Below are 7500 nucleotides of genomic sequence, written 5' to 3' on the forward strand. Positions count from 1 at the left end.
TCAGCAGGAAGCAGGAGCAGGTGGAGGGGGTGTGCGGATGCGACGGGGGGGGAGGGGCTTAACATAGGAGGAGGGGCGGGGGAAGGTGGGGGGGGGGGGCATCTTCCAATTAATTGAAATTCAATCGTCGCTAAATGTGATTGATAATGAACATTACGTTTCCGGTGCAAATAAGTAATTTATTCCACATTCAGCTCTACGGAGTGAAAATACTGTCTGTCTGGTGGTGCAATGATTAAGATCACCTAAATGAAACAGCTGTTTATTGTTTGAAAAGACAATAATGTGTTGGAATCATTTATTGTAAACTCAAAGGATTAATCTGTGCTAATATAATGACATCTTTGCAAGTAGCCTGCATAAAGCCACATATAATTAGCATGAAGCCCTATGCAGGAATGTGGTATTTGGGCAGGGAACGATGGTGTCAAACTGACGGTTATTATGAAGTTAAAAAGGTCACACAACAAATCAATTCTGAAGAAATAGGCCATTTTCTTTTTCTTTATATTGGTGATTATGGCTTGTCTCCAAGATGTGAATAGGACTCGTCAAGGAGAGCAGAGGAGCAGACAGACCTGAGCGGTAATTTTTTGTTAAAGTGCCGTTCAGAACGGCGGTAATGGGCCGGAACAAAAACTTGTGCTCGACCCAGTGTTACTGCTCATCTGTATTCAGGGTCTATTAGGGCCCGCTTTCCCCTCTCTCACACTGTGGCCACAGTTTGGCCCATAATTGTGTTTTCAACTCAAGGAGAGCGGCTCCATTATGAAAATTGTTTCTCTTTCAACGTCTCTCTTTTTGTCCTTAATTCAGTGCAGCAGCATGGTCTGTAGCCTCCAGTGCTCAAAGGCATTCCTTTTTGAGACTTTATCTTTAGCGCCCCCTTCAGAGGAGAAGGGAGATAGCACATCATGGTATCTAGACCTGCAAGTTACTTCTCATCAGTCAGGAATCCTTCATTAGAGCAGCAGACTGCAGAAATCACCATTAACATCTAACCTGGATAGACTCCTCACATCTAGGCTATGGTGTAGCTTCAGGCTCCTTCTTCTCACTGATTTACTTTCTTGCTTAACCTTGTTGTTTTGGGCGCCCCCCTCATTTTTCCCAATTGCCATCTCGTTCCATTCCCCCCTGTCAGCCTCTCTCTGCGAGTGTTTGTTCCCAGTTGGCAGGGAGTCGCTGGTGGCAGCCGCAGCTCCGGCGGCACCAGATGGGGGCATTGTCAGCAAGTAATGATGGGAGAACACCTGCTTCTCCAGCAAACTGCACTCTTTCATTTTCGAGCCGTTTGACACAAACATATGCGGAATGAACATACAGAAGCAAGTGACCGTGACGAGGAACAGCACGGTGCGCCCGACACACCGTTACACACGCCTGCCAGTGCAGTGTGTTACTCAATTATAGGAGTCACGCTTAGTGTCATTCATATTCATGTTCTTCTGTTACTGTTACTCCCCCCCGATTGGATATCAGGGCTCGATCACGGGGGAACGTCGATCACCGATCCCTCTCTGCATCTGCATTCTCTGCATATAAGGGAGCGGGGAAGGTGGGTGCTGAGGGTGCTGCAGCACCCCCTGGTGGCAAGAGATGGGATTTTTGAAATTGTTGGATTTGGCTGTCTTGTGTTTATACCACCAACAGAATGCATTAAAAAACAGTTTGTGCTTCCCAGCTCTAATCTTATTTCATACGCTCTCTCTTCAAAAGTGTTTGATTTTCATCATAATCTGGTCTTCCATAATAATAATAATAAGTTCAGTGTTTATGCCTGTGTTGCTGTCTGTTGTAGTGTAAAACGACTAAAGGGAGAGCAGGTGCTTACATGAAAGTGAGTGAGAAAAGGAGAAGATACTGAATAATGACATCAGAACAGTATAATCCTAATGTTAATTTAAAATTTAATATTCTTATAAATATGCATGAAAGTCCAAAAAACGTCAAATTTTCTTCGAGACTCCCTTCCTTACAGCACCCCCTACCTAAAAGTACTTCCAGCGCCACTGTCTGCATATAGCTCCCGCGCTGCTGTGAGCTGTTGTTCGTCCCCTATCCATGAGGCACTACCAAGGTCAGAAGGTCACTGTGTTAAACTACACTCCTCTCCCATCCCAACCACAGCCACTGGGATGGGATCGATACAGCGTAGTATCACGATATTTTGCGTGGCAATATTGTATCGATACACAGGCGGCAAGTATCAATCTTTTGAAATTGCAATATTATTGTATCGTGACTTAGGTATTGTCGTCATATCGTATCGTGGGGCCTCTGGTGATTCTCACCCAAATATCCTACCTATGAATTTTCTTTTGGGAACATAAATTGTGGGTGAAAAAAGGTAATAAATCTCCATATGTTATCGTAACACTCGGCATGTCGCAGAATATTTAAAATCGCAATAATATCATTATTATGACATACGTATCGCAATAATATCATAGTGTGACTTAAGTATCGTGGTAATATCGTATCGTGACTTAAACGCAAATTATGCTCGAGCGAAATCGGCGGCGCCGACTGCGCCGAGGGGGTCGCCGCAGCTGGGCGTCCTCTCGGCGCAGCTCGGCGGAGGGGGGCGTGCAGCTCCTCGAAAATGTGACCCTGCGGCGTCAACTCCTTGTTGTGAGGAATGAGGAAATGCCATTTCCTCATTTAACGTGCTTGTCCCTCATCTAGCAAAGCCTTCTGCAGGCTCACCGGAATGAGTTTTGAAATGGAGGGACAATAAAATGTCCCCCCCACCCACATGATTGCAAGTTCTTGGTAAACGACACGATAACGTTTTGGACGAGTTACGTTCGAGTATGCACAGTCTCGCTGTCGCCGCTCGGCGGCGGCAAGGCTCCAAGTCGTGGCTGCGCAGAACCATGCCGGGCGCTTTAAAGGAACACTCTGCCCATTTTCAACCAGCTTTGTATCATTAGAACATCAGTAGTATATCAGAAAACTGTAAACTGTTTTGAAGTCTGTCATTTAATTTGACAGTTATTGAGTGTTAAAGTGTGGACCAGTGACATCACTGGTCCACACTAACTCCAATTAATAACTCATTAACTCAAATCAACTCTCAATAACTGTCAAACTATTCATCATTCATCTAGTTTGACAGTTATTGAGAGTTGATTTGAGTTAATGAGTTATTAATTGGAGTTAGTGTGGACCAGTGATGGTCCACACTTTAACACTCAATAACTGTCAAATTAAATGACAGACTTCAAAACCGTTTACAGTTTTCTGATATACTACTAATGATACAAAGCTGGTTGAAAATGGGCAGAGTGTTCCTTTAAGTATCGCAATAATATCATAGTGTGACTTCAGTATCATGATAATATCGTATCGTGGGGCCTCTGGTGGTTCCGTGGTGGAAACGCCTGACAGATGCCCCAGTGTTTTCTGGCCAACCTGTTGAGCAACAATTCCAAGGTCCAACGGGGGTTGTACACATTTCACCCATCACTGACTCAAAGACCAAAACAAAATGGTGCTCACTGGCATTTGACATGAGCGAGGGCATTTCAAATTTGACCAAATTGGATCCCCCCCCCCCCCCCCCCCCCTGAGAAGCGTGTCCGTTTTTTTCAAAGGCTGTTTGGTTTCTTCGGCTTGTTGTGTCACTACGGGTTGTTTGGGCTCGACCTAGGGGCCCAGAGTAAACAGTGGAGTTGGAGAGAAGAAGAGTTTGTGGAGTTGGGAGAAGAGACACGAGGAAGTCTGTAAAACGCTCGACGAAGGATGTCTGCGGCAGAGGCGAGCTACACAGAGGGGCTTGAATAATCAGTTTAATAACATTATCCCGGGCTGTGCTCCGTGGCGCATGCACCCGTTAATGGAGTGTCATTGTTAAACCGCCGCTTCGCCCGTTATTAACGACGGCCCACGGTCAACCACACACCGATAATAAAACCGCATAAAACCCGACATAACTTCCAACAGACAAGCGTAATGAAATTCCCAGCGTTATGAGCACGGTTATGGTAATAAGCGATGGTGCCGTGGCACAGCGTTAAGGGTTACAAGGCAACAGAGGAGAAAATTAAAAAGATGGCCGTGGTCGCGTCGCCCCGGGTAAGGATTTTGGAGAGAATTAGAACAAACTAAATCTAGTGAAGACTGGAGTAGAACCAGTGATGGCTAACCTTGCCTGCACTTTAGAGAGGATGGCCAAAGTTTCAAGGTTATCTGACCCACGCTATTACAGTATGTGCTCTCTCGCTGTGTATCCCTGCCAGACTCTCTCTCTGTGTGTGTGTGTGTGTGTGTGTGTGTGTGTCTGTGTGTGTGAGTAAGTACATGCTTTATTTATATAGAACTTTTTAAAAACAAACAGTTACAAAGTTATTCTCTCTCTCTCTCTTTCTCTCTCTCTCACACACACACACACACACACACACACACACACACACACACACACACACACACAGACAGGTGCACATGCACGCACACACACACACACACACACACACACACACACACACACACACACACACACACACACACACACACACACACACACACACACACACACACACACACACACACACACACACACACACACAGACATAAACTGTAACACTGTATATTGGTACATATTCACCATTAACTAGTTGCTTATTAGAATTCTGCACGATCATATTCTACAACTACTAGTCCATTAACTAAGAGTTTTCCCTAAATTACTTTCCTAATTACTGCTTATTGATAGAAAGGAAGGAAGTTGCTGTACATGAATTATGATCTGAATTATGCTTTAGGGGTACTACCACCTTAGGCCCATACTGAGCAAAGCATATAAAATCTATGCTTTAGTGCAGGGGTGGGCAACCACCAAAATCTGTTTTTCTTTTACTGTACAACCCAGAACATGGCGCTAATGGCATTAGCATTGTCCATCCACATACTGTTTAACGTTAGCATTTGAGCTAACGCTATTGTAACAAACTATATCCAGGATGCACATTGCACATGCAACATTACTAATCTGATTAATATCACATAATTATTTGGGTGATGTCCCCCATCAAATTAATGTAGCGGGCTGTTTTAAAGCTAGAACAAAGTTTCTGGTGTCATCTGAATGTTTGAATTACTCAATTTGGATTATGAAAAATATAAATGTTGCTATAATAAACTTTGATGACCAGTCCTTTTCATCAAATGAGTAGCTATAATTGGGAGTGATGGTGTTACAGTAGGCTACTGGTGGAAGTGCACGGTCACAATCTGGCCCTCTGGTAGCGAGGACATTTTTTTATGGCCCTCTCTATCATCTTCACTGTCACACTTTAAAGGCCTCCTCAAAACGCACTTTTTCTCCTTGGCCTTCGCTGCCATGTAGGATGCTGATTTTATGAGCCACGAGTTGCTTTTATGTTTTTATGCATTCTATTATTTTATACTTTTTATTTTGTTTGTATGCATTTTATTGATTTTTGCTTTTATAAATTTTACGTAACGTCTTTTATTATCTTTATTCATTTCATTGATTTGATCTGATTTTATTGATTTATTGTTTTTAGCTGATTGCTCTTCAGTACTCTGTACAGCACTTTGGTCCTCCTCTGGTTGTTTTAAAGCGCTTTATAAATAAAGTTGGATTGGATTGGATCAAAGTTGCCCATGCCTGCTTTAGTGGCACTACCACCTTAGGCCCATACTGAGCAAAGCATATAAGATGTGAATTCATGTAGGCTACAACAACTTCTTCCTATCAATAAGCAGTAATTAGGAGGCTAATGATGGAAAACTGAATTAATGGCTGAGTAGTTGTACAATATGGTCATGCAGAATAAGGCATTAATAAGTGCTTTATGATCCAATTTAAAGTCACTCACCGTCTTCATTATTCGAAGTCTAAGTTGCACAAGAGCTACCCCTCGGTCTCACCACTTTGTGATAGGTGTCAAGTGTTAGAGGGTACATTGTCCCATGCCTTTTGGTTTTGCCCTTTATTATCTACATTTTGGTCCAAAATATTTGATTGGTACTCCAAGGCCTATAAAGTAACCCTTCAGCCGGAGGCGGAACTTGCCATCTTCGGCTGCTCTGCATCTTCTCTGCTCCTTCCAACTGCTGTGCAGCAGTCTCTGACGCAGGGGACGACCGTCGCCAAGAGACTCATCCTAAGGGAGTGGAAGTCCCCCTCCCCACCTTCTTTTCAGCTATGGCTGTCGGACATGGTTTCAGTTATGTATGGAGAGACTGAGGTTCCTGAGGACCAATTCACTTAGGACGTTTTCTACCATCTGGGACCCATTTATGGCCTACTTGGACGAGGTTAGGGGCGACGGGTAACTCACCCAACTGATCTCTCGTTTACTCCTCACACTGGATTCTATATATCGTGGTAGCACCTCACTATGTTGTAATGTTGATATGTGTATGCTTTTTCTTTCTTTTCCTTTCCTGTGACTGAGCTTGTGTGTCTTTGTTTTTGTTTTGTTTTTGTTCTTGTGTGTCTTTATTGCATATAAAAAATGAAAAATAAAATATATATATATATTAAAAAAAAGTGCTTTATAATGACTACGAAACAGCCAATATGCTACTAATATGTATGCTTATGAGCAACTAGTTAATATAAAGTGTTACCATATAAATAAATAAATAAATCAAAATGAATTACAATATAAAACAGCACAATGAGAAACAGACCAAAATAAAACCTACGTCAGGGATAGAGATGTATAAAACGTCCAAGCCAACAGGCACATCCTTGTTTTCACCACATTGTCGATACTCCCCCCACTTCTCTGTACTTCCCAGAATGGAACAAAATCAATGCGATACACAGGAGGACAGTCAATTGTTTTTTTTCTCCCCTCAAAGCCATTTAATATCACAAAAGTCCAAAAGTACAATAAGGCCACTTTAAATAATCGAGTGCAAAGTGCTTCAGAGCTGTCATTGGTTAACAGAGATTATAATAAACATCTCCCATACTTACAAGGTGCATGGCTCTGCTCTGGAACGAAGGTTGAAATGGAAACAAATCAATAAAATAAAACCATAAACTATCAGCCAAATGGCTCATTCATAATCCAGGCATAAGCAATTACGTTTGCATCAGAAAGGACATCGCTATTTCGAAAGCCCAACGTTGTAAAAAGTGCTGTTCAAGAGTTTTTTTTTTTTTTTACTGTTCAAGGTTACAAGAGCGTTGCCCGTACGTGGACTCTTTCCAGCTCTTACAGTACACAAGTGTCATCCCTCACCATTTCGCTAACAGTGTGCTTCACCATTTTGTAAGTTGCAGAATAAATGCAGAGAAAATTGGCCCCGGCTTTTGTCCAAGGCACATGAGGCAGCCCTCCAGCTACCAGGAAAATATAGATTCAAGCTCGGTAAGGCAATCATTTCTCCTGCGTTCACTTTTTTTTTGGCACCCAGGTCGTTAACTGATTTCGATTTTACTCTGCCCACACTTTCCCAATACCCCAAGCCCCTCCCCCTCCCCCATGCAATCATCTATAACCCTTTGCCATATCC

At 42.9% G+C, this 7500-nt stretch overlaps 1 protein-coding gene across 1 annotated transcript in view; it reads right to left on the reverse strand.

Annotated features, from left to right (window-relative positions):
• Positions 1-6808: 6808 nt before the first annotated feature.
• LOC310798655 (uncharacterized protein) overlaps positions 6809-7500 on the reverse strand; it is a 22709-nt gene continuing 22017 nt past the window's right edge. The window contains exon 7 of the mRNA XM_083661198.1: positions 6809-7500. This exon is cut by the window's right edge and continues 274 nt beyond it. The gene's annotated coding sequence lies outside the window, so the exon portion shown is untranslated.

The sequence above is a fragment of the Poromitra crassiceps genome, assembly GCF_964638095.1.
Source record: "Poromitra crassiceps genome assembly, chromosome: 26".
NCBI lineage: Eukaryota > Metazoa > Chordata > Actinopteri > Beryciformes > Melamphaidae > Poromitra > Poromitra crassiceps.